This window comes from Aricia agestis, chromosome 2 (assembly GCF_905147365.1).
Source record: "Aricia agestis chromosome 2, ilAriAges1.1, whole genome shotgun sequence".
Classification (NCBI taxonomy): domain Eukaryota; kingdom Metazoa; phylum Arthropoda; class Insecta; order Lepidoptera; family Lycaenidae; genus Aricia; species Aricia agestis.
This window is the reverse complement of record NC_056407.1, coordinates 20385857-20398825: the sequence shown is the minus strand read 5'-3', so window position 1 is coordinate 20398825 and position 12969 is coordinate 20385857. Positions and strand designations below refer to the sequence as shown.

The window sequence follows — 12969 nt, the reverse complement described above, 5'->3', positions numbered from 1 at the left end:
TTCGACCATAGGGCGATCTCTAGTATACATAATTTGATGAAATAAGGTACAAGTACAGTGTTACAGTTAGGTACATAAATTCTCTCATCAGTATATTTGTGTTTCATCTCAATTATGAATTTTGTGTTAAGAAAATATAAAATAACATTGTATATTTTCCATTATAATTGAAGGAAGTACAAGGTACATGCATTGAGGTACAAAACAATCATGGATATAAACAAAATATCAGATTTTTTTATTGTTTGTTGAGTAAATTAAGAATAAAACCTACGAATTATAAAAACTATAACAATAAAATACATTTATTAGGTGTTTAAAATCTATAAGTGTTGTGACCATCCACACCAAGAATTAATATTTTCAGTATTAATATAACTTTGGAGAAGAATACTTTTAATGTAAATAATATAATGGGATTTTTTTTTAATTCTATACAGCATAATATAATATGTTCATTAACAATTTTAATAAAAATAATAGTTTATGTAAATTCCCGACACTTTAAATATATCTATATAAATTTTTATCAAAATCGATTAAACAGCTTTAGCGTTAAGAGGTGATCGATAGATAAACATACAGACACACTTTCAAATATTTAAAGTAAGTAAATAAATAAAGTAAAATAAATAAAACACTTTAAAAGTAGTGGGTATAGAATTAATATCATGTGAATAAAATACCAAAGTCATAAAATATGTACATGACCTACCTTGAAAAGTTAGTAGAAAGTTAATGGTCCGAAACGTCGTCCATACACTTACGAACTTCATTGTCACACTTCACTTCAAACCAAATCACACGAACACTTCGTAGCACATCACTTCGTCCACAATTCGTAGAAGTTCTACGAGCGCTACGCCGTAGCGTGCGCGCGAAACCACGGCTACGGAGCGACTGAGCTGCGCGCGACTCGACCGGCGTTGTTTACTAAGCGGCTAATATTTGTTACTTAGCCGCAAAGTAATTAATAAAGTCTATTAATTACTTTTAACGAGTCCGTTATTGCTTATAAAGTTAGTTGACTATTGAGTAGGTAGCTATATGTATAGCAATGGCTAATAGTAATCATTAGAATAGCGAGCTATTGTTTATAAAGTTTCGTTACTATAGAGTGAATAGTATATAAGAAATAACAATAAAAATGCATCATAATATTGATGGCTCCTATGCAAACTATAGTAACATCAAAAAGACAACTTTACAGTAAGAGAGTTTAAAGTTGCAAAGGGGTATGAAGATTTTCATATGGAGCCTGGCCGACCTACTGTCCGCCATTGTGTTTTTCCGCGTTCACGAATTTGTTTTTCCAAAATGGATAGCTAACATCAATACAAACAAAAAATTTTCTTGAACAAAACCACGTGAAGTGTCACATTTCGAAGATTTGAGCTGCCAAAGTTGCAATATCTTAAATTGGTAAAACCGGTATGTTAGTCATTAAGGTATAATTATATTGTATGGGCCTATATAGCCTGCTATAAATAAATAAACTAACCACTGTTTATGTTGGAATTATCTAATGGTAAAACATTGTAACTTTTACTTACCACACAATACACTTTTATAAGGTATGTGAGACATATCATAATTTACACAGGAAAGTCAAAGCTGAATTTATTTTATGTTTGAGAAAATTAATAATTATTAGTAATACTTTCAGAAAAAAAATTGATTATTATACTTTAGGTTGTGTATGTTTTCATAACGCTAGGACACAGGCCCATACATATGAATAAAAAAGATTTTTTCAGCGCTGGTAGTTTCACAGTGAACTCTATACAGAGGACTTAGACACACCCTAAAGTATTAAATGAAAATATGAAATGAAAATATACTTTATTTTGCACAATCAATTACATAAAATACAAAGTTTAAAAAGAAATAATATGAATATATTATGAAGAAGGGACACGAAGGCGGCCTTAATACTTAGTGTTATCATTTATCACTTTGTTTTGCTACACCCTGTATTATCAAATAACCTTTTAATGCTGTTACTTGATGCTGCTGCTTTGACAGTGAACTCTCTATATATATAATATAACGCGACGGAATTTCGGCATGGAGTGTCATCGGTAATTTAAAATATGTATTTCGGCTTGCAACATTGCAGGCGGAATCAAGCCGAACTTCCACCGCGGAAATTCGGCATAATGTGTTTAGACCAGGGGTTCCCCCCAAACAGTGCGTCGCGGCGTCCTGCGGGGCTAAAATGGTCGCATTTAGCAATTCGTCTCAATCAATTCAGCAAATGAATTGTCAAAACTGTCAAACTGACAAATGTCAAATCAATAAAAAAATACAGAAATGAGTTGCATTTTGCGCTTTTAGAAAAATGAATCATATAATGATTCATATCATGATTCTTCAAAGCGACCATTTTAGCCCCGCTGGTGGAATTACAAGAGGGGCGCCGTGAGTCGATCCTCCATCATCATCCATACCAAAAATTATTATACAAAGCAGGCAGACGATTAAATGTTTATTATTATTTACTTGCTTAACATAACTACATATAGTTATTAAAGGTGTTTATTTATGTATATTTTTTTAATAGCTTGGTAGATTAAGGCGCCATGACAAAATATTAAAGTGCTGGCTGAAAAAGATTGGGAACCCTTGGTTTAGACACTAACACATACGCAGTACAACTCCTAAAATAATATCACCTAGTTTTCTTACACCCTATATATACATAGAAGCCCAAAAATATCATTTAATAGCCTTACCTTAGCATTTGAAATTATAATGCGGATAGCAAGGAGACCATGAACATAGCATGCGAAATGATGGATTACCGACACTACACGCGGTACCATCTCCAGACATCCATCTTACTCAGACGCCATGATCGATGAGCTGGCTTACTGTTATATTAAATAATGCATGCTCGTCTTTAAAAATACTAGTGTAATTAGTCCGAGCCGTGAGACGAGACGAAACAATTATTCGGGACTTATTTTGAAATATAAAAATGAAAATTATAAAATCGTCAATTTTGGGTTATTCGCCCCCTTAATATTCACTCAGAGTGGACGAGTTATTTGGTCAATTCTTTGGTTATGACGTTTATCATAAGTAGTGTAATCACTTATCAAAGAAACATAACCTAATTTATACCAAAATACATCACGAATAATAAGTAGGTATGTACTATGTACCAATAAATCACAGTAAATTGTTAATTAAATCATGTTCATGCGATGTTTTGCTAATGGTTTTCTCTAAATATAAAGTATTTTTAGCTTTACAATTAAAAGCAATTTCGGCAACATTCGCCTTGGGAAAGAAACCATATAACCCCACAACCCTTAACCTACTTCAGGAAATTGAGTAGATTATAATATTATTCAAACAATACAATATTAATGTTTAATTTCTGAGTCGAAAGCCATCTTCAATTAACACTTTCAGTCAAAGATTTCAAACTGAGGATGCGCTATGTCGTACTTTATTTGACCAAAAAAAAATGTATTATACACATTACACAGGGTGAAACAAAACATTGTATTATACAATATAGGGTGTCTGTGTTCGTTGTATATTATACAGTGTGAAAGTAGCAGCACTGAAAGAGTCACTTTTGCCATCTATCTATAAAAAACAAAAAATAACCTAATATCATGAATTTGATAATCCAAAAATTAAAAAAAAAACTCTTTTAGCTCTTCTATATTTGCAGTGTACTCAATATAAAGGGCACATACACATTACACACCCTAAAGTATTATTATTTATCTCTTTGTTATATTAAAACCTGTATGGGTAGAGAAATATTTGTTGTATTTTTATTTATTGTAGAAGTAAGTTTTTTGATAGCATTCACCGGACCGAATACAATGCCCGTTCTGATAACAGTCGTTTGATGTAAAGTCACAAACAGTGTTACTACGAATACCTACCTATGTAGATATCTTATATCTTTAAACGAGCAATTTTTGTATATATATATATAAATATATAATTGGAATCTCGGAATCGGCTCCAACGATTTTCATGAAATTTAGTATATAGAGGGTTTCGGGGGCGATAAATCGATCTAGCTAGGAATCATTTTTAGAAAATGTCACTTTGTTCGTGTTTTATCGAATATCGAAAGCTCGGTCAAATAGCTAGTATTTATTAATATTACAAAAACTTTAGGACATGTAATTCACTATGACACCACGGCGATGCAACTATTTGCTACTTTGTAAAATATAAAGAGAATATAGAGCGCAACAAACCAACACCAAAGAACTCTCTATAGATCAATATTTTTAGGGCTCCGTACCCAAAGGTTAAAAACGGGACACATTGATACTTCGATGTCTGTCCGTCTGTCTGTCGGTATCTCAAGAAGGGTAATAGCTAGAGAGAATAGTTTTTGTTGCTGCTATGACAGCAAATACTAAATACAAAATAAATCAAATAAGTATATTTTATGGGGGGCTCCCATTTAACAAACGTGATCTTTTTCATTTTTTGATTGAACTTCTTTTTCATTTTTTGTTTGATATCAACAATGGCAACAGGTCGGTACTTGAAATGTTCACAAAATCACAGTTGAATTGAAATAAAATAAATTATAACTCCATAAAAAACACACTTTTGCTTATTTTTGCTCTTCATTGATAGGAACCCTCGTGTGCGAGTGCAACTCGCACTTGGCCTATTTTTTGGTAGTGGGGACTGCTTGCGCCGTCATGGAGTCCGGGTAAAATATATTATCTAGTACCTACTTAGTTACCCGGCATTGTATTAAACCGAATAGCACAGAAAGTAAACGTGATTTTTTAAAATTATATTTTAAACCAAAACTACAAGCAACTTAAAAAGTGGGGCCGTTCAGGTGTGAACATTTTATATCTCGGAATGTCTCGTCTTTAGCTGCAATATTGTATTTCGAATTGCACACAATCCAATTTGTACATTGTACAATTTACAATTTCACGAAAATAAATGTGTACAAATGAAAAACCTATAATCGAGTCTCCATCATCTGTATTGTTATGAAAATGTTTTTCGTTTTTCCTTTTGCGTTTCCTTACATTAGTATGCAATGTCACACCTTCGAAAAAGTCTTAGAATAAATCCCCATTTGAAAATGTCTTCGAGTCTTACTGAATAAAAAATTGAACAATGAGTGTCGCTAAAAAGTGAGAACCATTTCTTGTGTATGTGGTGCGCATGGAGCTATACAGGTAAGGTCACAGCACACATATCAACTCGTGAAGGGATCGACACCGTATCGCCTTTCGCCTCGCCGTCAACCAGGCGTAAACCTAACGTATGCATACGTTAACTAAAGCGTATCAGTAGCGCCATTACGTCAACTACGGCTGCGACGCTTTCGTTACGGTTCCGCTTAGTGTACGTTGCTGCAGGGAATTTCATACAAACAATATTGAACGGCTCGAGGCGATACGGTGACGATCCCTTTCCGAGTTGATATGTGTGCTATAATGACCTTTAACAATGTTTTTTTTTTTAATGAAATAAGGGGGCAAACGAGCAAACGGGTCACCTGATGGAGAGCAACTTCCGTCGCCTATGGACACTCGCAGCATCAGAAGAGCTGCAAGTGCGTTGCCGGCCTTTTAAGAGGGAATAGGGTAATAGGGGAGGGTAAGGAAGGGAAGGGAATAGTTGAGGGTAGGGAAGGGAATAGGGTAGGGGTTAGGGGATTGGGCCTCCGGTAAACTCACTCACTCGGCGAAACACAGCGCATGCGCTGTTTCACGCCGGTTTTCTGTGAGAACGTGGTATTTATCCGGTCGAGCCGGCCCATTCGCGCCGAAGCATGGCTCTCCCACGTATAAATGTGGCAAACTGCAAAACTAAGTGACGATAATTTTGGGTCTCACGTATGTGTGCCTTATAAATATAAAAATTGACTTAGAAAGTAGCAGGGCTTGAATAGTCACTTTTAGCCGACTACAGCGAAGCAAAAAGGATGGTTTATTTTGACCTGTATAATATAATATGTATGTGGATTGTTAGTATTGATGTTCATCTGTTCTCTCGTAACTTTAAAACTACTTATCTCATTTTAACAAGTTGGAAGCCTCTTGGTCGTCCGCTGGTTATAGGTTACATGACGTCACGTTAAATTGACTATAGCGCCATCTAGGGGACTTAAAGTAAGTATAATTATATTTCGTTGTCATCGTCAAGAAATATAAAAAACATAATATATTTCTTGACGATGTCGTGTGGGGTACAAATGAAATAATTTTGTTAGTACATTTGAATAATAAAATATGTAAACATTTGATTTTTTTTTATTACAATGAATGCAATATGAAACAATAAATAATTATGCCTAAAACTTATTCAAATAACTCCAAAATAAGTTTAAGATCCTGTCTTTCGGGGATCGGGGAAAATTCAGCGTATAATTTCACTGTATTCCTTTTTAGGTATAGGTCTAGCAAAATATGTAGGCAAATTATGACAGCAGATTTACAAAAAATATCCTTGATCTTTGGATATATTTTTATATTTGCATGTTTCACACACAGAATAAGCCACAAAAAAAAAAGGATCAAAATGTTATTATAATTAATAATTCCTATTACCCTGGTATTGCTAGTCAATTTATTTTCTCACTTTTTGCCATCAAATTTAGGTAGACCCAGAGTTCAGTGCAGTAGTATAATACTACTGCACTGAACTCTGCTCTCTAGCATCGAAATAAAATGAAACGACGTGCAATTTGGCGTTTTATAAAGGAATATAACATTAAAATATGAAATAACGCATATATGCCAGTTAGTTTAGCCCACACAGGCGCGTAATTATTAAGGAGCGTCGATAATATCTCATGAAGTATAGCGATAATGCGTCCCGATTCCTTGCACACAGATGCGTTTTTATCGTCCGATATTTCTTAAGAGGATACACCAGGTGCGAGAGAAATTGAAAATAGGTATTTGAAAATGTATAGCTGTCTCACCAATCTCAAGTCTCCCACCGCAGAGCGCGATAAAGACAACACGACAAAAGTTCTAATAAAAGAACAGAAAATCTTCGATTCGTTGTCCGCTGATTCCTTCTCCAAAACTTAACCGATTTAAGTACTTTTTTCATTAAGAATTAAAGCAAGGCTTGAGCTGTGTTCCTATGTTTTATTTTTTTTGTATATTTTAGCCAGTTTTGTTTTCTGGGTGTTTGGACACAGAGGAAAATCTGGCCATTTTTTTGGGTTTTTGGACGTCCTTATCTTTTTTATTAATAAAATTATGAAAAAAAAGAAAACATAGGGACATGCTAATAGTGGCCATAGATATTCAGGAAAAAAATCATAACTCTACCGGCATTATCCAGGGAGGAAACAGGGGAGAGCGTTTGTATGGAAAAACGGTGGTGTGGAATCCTCAAGAGAGCGCCGATATTATCGCAGGTGTGTGTACGGTTGTTTGCGTCCAGGATACAAAACATTCTAGAACTCATATCGGAAGTCGGAATATCGCAGGACGGAGAAACGCAACGCCCTACTTCCGTTACGGCGTTATTATCGCAGCAGTGTGTAACTACATGAACATTCTAATACAAAATGGTTAAGATCTAGAAAACAAATATCGCAATAACGCATACGATATTACAGACCGATATTAACGCGCCTGTGCTCCTTCCCACCTTTAAATTTCGTATAGTAAGCGGATAATATAATCTTTAATGTATCGTTCCGATGTGCCCTGAATCTCACAACATAATAAACCACATACAGCGAAAGTTCGTCTTGCTAGTGGAACGCTTCGTAATTACAAGGCGAGATGTAGTAATATAATAAATCTATAATATAAAAATGAGTCGCTGAATGTGTTGCTAAGCGCAAAACTCGAGAACGGCTGAACAGATTGGGCTAATTTTAGTCTTAAAATATTCGTAGAAGTCCAGAGAAGGTTTTTAAGTGACACGAAGTTCACCGAGACAGCTAGTAATAAATAAAACTTTATTTCAGACTAATTCTGTCCATTATGTTGTTTGTCCATACTTCGTTTTTTAAATCCGTAATTGACTAATATTCTAAATGCATGTATGTTACCTCTTCAAATCTTAACAGCTGCACCGATTTCGATAAAATTAAAAAATCGGCCAAGTGTGAGTTGGACTCGCGCACGAAGGTTTCCGTACCACAATGGAGCAAAAATAGGCTGCAAATTGTGTTTTTTTGTATGGGAGGGTTTGTTTTTTGTGGTTTGTTTGTATTCTCAATTATTTAATTTATTTAAATTTTATTATAAATTATTAAATTAAAAATAAAACTAAGTATTTCCTGAATATTTCAAGTACCTATGTATAGCCGTTATTGATATCGAGCAAAAAATAGGAAAAAAATTAGTTTGTTTTATAGAATTACCCTTACCCTTAAATATTTCATTTAATTTGTTTTTAGAATTTTTTGTTATAGCGGCAAGAGATATACACAATCTGTAAAATTTCAGAAGTCTCGCTATAGCGATTTTTGAGTTACAGCCTGGAGACACACAGACAGACAGATGGACAGACATCAAAGTCTTAGTAATAGGGTTCCGTTTTAGCCTTTGGGTACGGAACCCTAAAAAACGACGTGAAAGGTCATTGTATTCATTGGCCTTTCACGTCGTTTTTTTAGGCTTTAGTTGCGGAAAAAGGTGAGAAATTAATTTCAGTAACATAGTTGTGGGTGCAGTCGTCTAGTTCCTATTTTATTCCGCTATTTATAACGCATTAAGTACTTAATACTTCTAAACGAAGTATATAATATTATTTTAAAAACGATTTGCAAGTATATTGTGCTTATCCTGTAATTTTTGGACCACCAGGGGTTGACCTATTTTCTAGATATAATTAATTTAGAAATATGCCTGAAAAAGAGCTTTCCAACATTATATTTCAGACTTTTGATGTGTTCAAGTAAAATGATGACCAATTAATCATGTTAGCGACCCCAAGCGAAGGAATCCTAACATAATATGAATTACTTTACGTTTCAAAGCTAGACTCAAATAATAATGATAGTCAGGGTAATGATATTACTTTTGAAAGCCACAGCGCTTTTATGGGTTTTCAAAAATGTACGAGAAAATTATGAACTCCGTCTGCGTTTTTACTTATTATGCGTTATTACTGCGTGGACGCTCGTGGCCGCTCGTGGCCTCTTGCGGCCGCCGGCGGCGGCGATTTCTCAAGCGATACTATGTATTACAATAATGAAGATAAAGTATAAAATCATATGACAGTGAAACTGCTCGCCTCATCTCTGCCATTCCGGTGTGAGCCTAAGAGCCCAAAAGAAGCTTCTATAAGAAACAATATACACAATATAAGAAACAATATAAACAATATAAGAAACGTTATAATACGGGAGATACATTCTCCCATATTATAACGTAGTGTACTTACTTTATATGTGCCAAAGATCAAAATCACACCATTCGTTTCGTAGCATATTCGACGCAAATAAACTGAAAGGGCTTATGATTCGACTAACAGCTTCTTTTAGATTGAAGTTGCTTTGTTACACTACTTAAATAATAGACAACAAAAACACTTTGCTAAGTAATCATTAAGATGTTGAAATGAAATGAAAAAAAATGGCGAACAATGTAAATATTTCTTGTATTAAAACTGAAGTTTCGTCGCTAGTTTTATGACCGCTATAGACGCGACGACCAATCTTCTGGTTAGTGAAATTAATGGTACTTAAAGCGCAGGCTAACGTTTTTGAATTACCTTAAATAAGTATGTTTTAGAGGAAGTATTTGGTTATAAAACCAATTATTGGTAATATATATGATTATTATTATAAAACCAATTAATATAAGATATCAATATGGCTTAAAGTAAAAATGAGTAAGTCCTTGAGAGTCCTTTCTTCTCCTTTTCACAAAACGTGCGATGTCTGCAAAAAGTTCGCATCCATGAGTACTGCCAAGATTAATTTGTTTAGTTTTATCATAACGTGTACACTTGTACAGCTGCGGGTCTTATATATAGGAAATCGTTGAAACAAAGGCTTGCAATTTGAGATCTTCTGAAGTTGCTTACTTCTGGGACATGAGGCTTACAGAATTTAAATTAGGCAGTAGGCACTTGTCCTTTTTAGGGTTCCGTTAGTAGTTGTACCCAAAGGGTAAAAACGGGACTATTACTAAGACTTCGATATCTGTCCGTCTGTCTCCAGGCTGTAACTCAAGAACGGTAATAGCTAGATAGTTGAAATTTTTACAGATTATGTATTTCTGTTGCCGCTATAACAACAAAATAAAATTAATATTTAAGGGGGGCTTCCATACAACAAACTTAAGTTTTAATTTTTGTTTACGTAGGGTGTGCAATGTTCATTTGCCCTTTATATAGAGCTTACTGTGAAGCAGCACTAAAAGAGTTTTTTTTTGGGATTTGTTGTATGGGCAAACGCTCCAGCGTCATGAGTTTGCCCATACAAATGTAAAAAAAAATTCAGTGCTGATGGTTACACTGTAAACTCTACAATGTGTAACAAAACAAAGTGAACTATCACTATGTTTTGCTACATTCATTTTTGTATGGGCAAGCGCCCCAGCAATTCATGAGAGATTCCCCATACAAAAGTGAAAAAAACTTGAGAGGTGTGAGGGGACACTCGAATGGAACGAAGTTATTTCTTCAAAGAATCTGTATACATATTATAAACTCAAAAAAATATTTAAAAAATGCCATCTATTGACGCCCAGGAATACTAACAACGCGTCGCTGTTTACTCTCAAAAAACTCCATCTAGTTGACGCACAGGAATACTGTCAACGCCCTCTGCCACTACCATGCAGGTACTAATAAAAAAGTGTCAAGGTCAAATATCGTTCTGTCTAGCCTCGTTTACGTAGAACGCGCTATAAGGAACTTCGTTCCAAAAATTGGTTTTTCAGCCCTGCTACTTTCTCAGTGAACTCTCTACAAGGAACACGTACACACCCTAAAGTATTTTGACTTTGTTTTGGTAACAAAACAAAGTTTTACATTTACTGGGTGTGAACCATAAAGTTAATATACCTAGCGGAATAGAGAAACAAAGATCTGAGCAAGAGAGATGTCACTATCAGTAGCACTGTGTGGTAAAAAGAGACGTGTGATACATGACAATTTAATCTCATAGAATTCATGTTCAATCATGCTTTTGTAAGCGTATACGTACACATATTTTTCACACAGAAGAAAACCAATGTTGGTTTTGTTTGACAGCTCGAGATTGTTGCTCTATTCCGCTAGATTTATGGTGTAAACTAAATCCTGTAAATCAAAATGTCAAATGATAATGGATCAGTCACGAAATAAACTGCAGCGTGCACGTTTGCTGATATTTAACAGTTAAAAAAGTGCACACTTCAACAACTGGAAATTGGGATTTCAAAAACGAAGCGAAGTTTAGTGGAGGCAATAAAATTTTACTTTCGTGATTCAATCACGAATATTAAACTCGGCGAAACTTTACGATCCGGTTCACTATTAAGGCAATATTAGTACGAGTTTTTCAATTTTATAGAGTTTTTAAAAATGATCGCATGAAACAGAAGCTGAAAGATACATGCAATTGATTTGTTAGTTTATCTGCTGAATAAAGCTACTATTGATTTTGGTTGCTCATGTTTATTTTGAGACAAATATGTTTTTTTAATAAGGGGTCAAAGGAGCAATTGGGTCTCCTGAGGGAACTCAACTACCGTCGCCCATGGACACTCGCAACATTAGAACTGCTGAGTTCAGGTGTGTTATCGGCCTTTTAAGAGGAAATACGCTCTTTTCTTGAAGGTTTGCAGGCCGTATTGGTCCGGAAATACATCAATCAACAACGTACATATTTCAATCCTAATTTTAAGGCGCACATGCTAGGTAGTACACTACCACCATGTGCGCCTTAAAATTTTAGTGAACATCGTAGGCGAAATTCGAAGAAGCCAAAGAAATGCCAGCCATGATTTTGAATAACAACTAAAATTAAATTTGAATATAAGATTTAAAACTAGCCAGAAAATTAAGTCACATACACGCACACACACAAATCATTATGTTTGTGTGTAATGAGCGTTCATATCGGTTTTCGATTGCGAGGTCATTGAACCAACTGGAGGGATCTGTGTACCTAATCATCGTAATGACATGAGCAAACACGACTGCATCATCCCTTTGAAAAAACGCACCAATGTTCTACTTGAAATAGATACGACAACGAGGAAAAAACAGTACCCACAAACACAATAAATAATATTAAGCTATTGCAAAGCTTTTATCACAGGCTCTAAGCACGGCAACCGAATCAGGAAATTCCGTAACAAAAAAAACTTGAGACGTGTCAAGGGACACCCGAATGGAACGAAGTTATTTCTTATGTTCATAAAACCTGTATACATACACTCAAAAAAGTTATTCAAAAAAACGCCGTCTATTGACGCCCAGGAATACTAACAACGCGTCGCTGTTTCTATTAAAAAAAACGTCATCTAGTTGACGCACAGGTACACTTACTATCAACGCCCTCTGCCCCTAACATGCATGTACTAATAAAAAAGTGTGGATGTCAAATCAAGGTCATAATATATCGTCTGTCTTCAGATTTACGTCGAACGCGCGATAAGGAACTTCGTTCCAAAACCTAACACCCCCCACTCCGATCGCCAACCGGCATAGCGGTGCGACGTTGCCGAATCGCTATGACGGTCGGCGCGGCATGGCCAGACTTCGGCACGGTGTTTGTGAAATTAATGATGAGGGGAAATAAATCGCCATAATTCCGGCGACAAAAAACGAAATACATGGGCTTAGAGAAAGATCAAATAATGACGACGAATTATTTGGTTTTTTAATTTGACCGCCAAGTGGCAGTTAACAAGCGACGTCTTGTTTTTTAATTTTGTGGTAATTTGGCAAAGAGCTCATATACCTACAGACCGACAATTAGTAAGCTCAAACGCGTGAATGTACGGAATCCTAAATAATATTATAATATTACTTAGGATTCCG

General features: G+C 35.1%; 1 protein-coding gene across 1 annotated transcript in view; it reads right to left on the bottom strand.

The window, feature by feature from the left end:
* LOC121737844 overlaps positions 1-729 on the bottom strand; it is a 166810-nt gene extending 166081 nt beyond the window's left edge. Inside the window, exon 1 of the mRNA XM_042129578.1 lies at positions 716-729. The gene's annotated coding sequence lies outside the window, so the exon portion shown is untranslated. The remainder of the gene's footprint in view (positions 1-715) is intronic.
* Between the last annotated feature and the right edge of the window lie 12240 nt (positions 730-12969).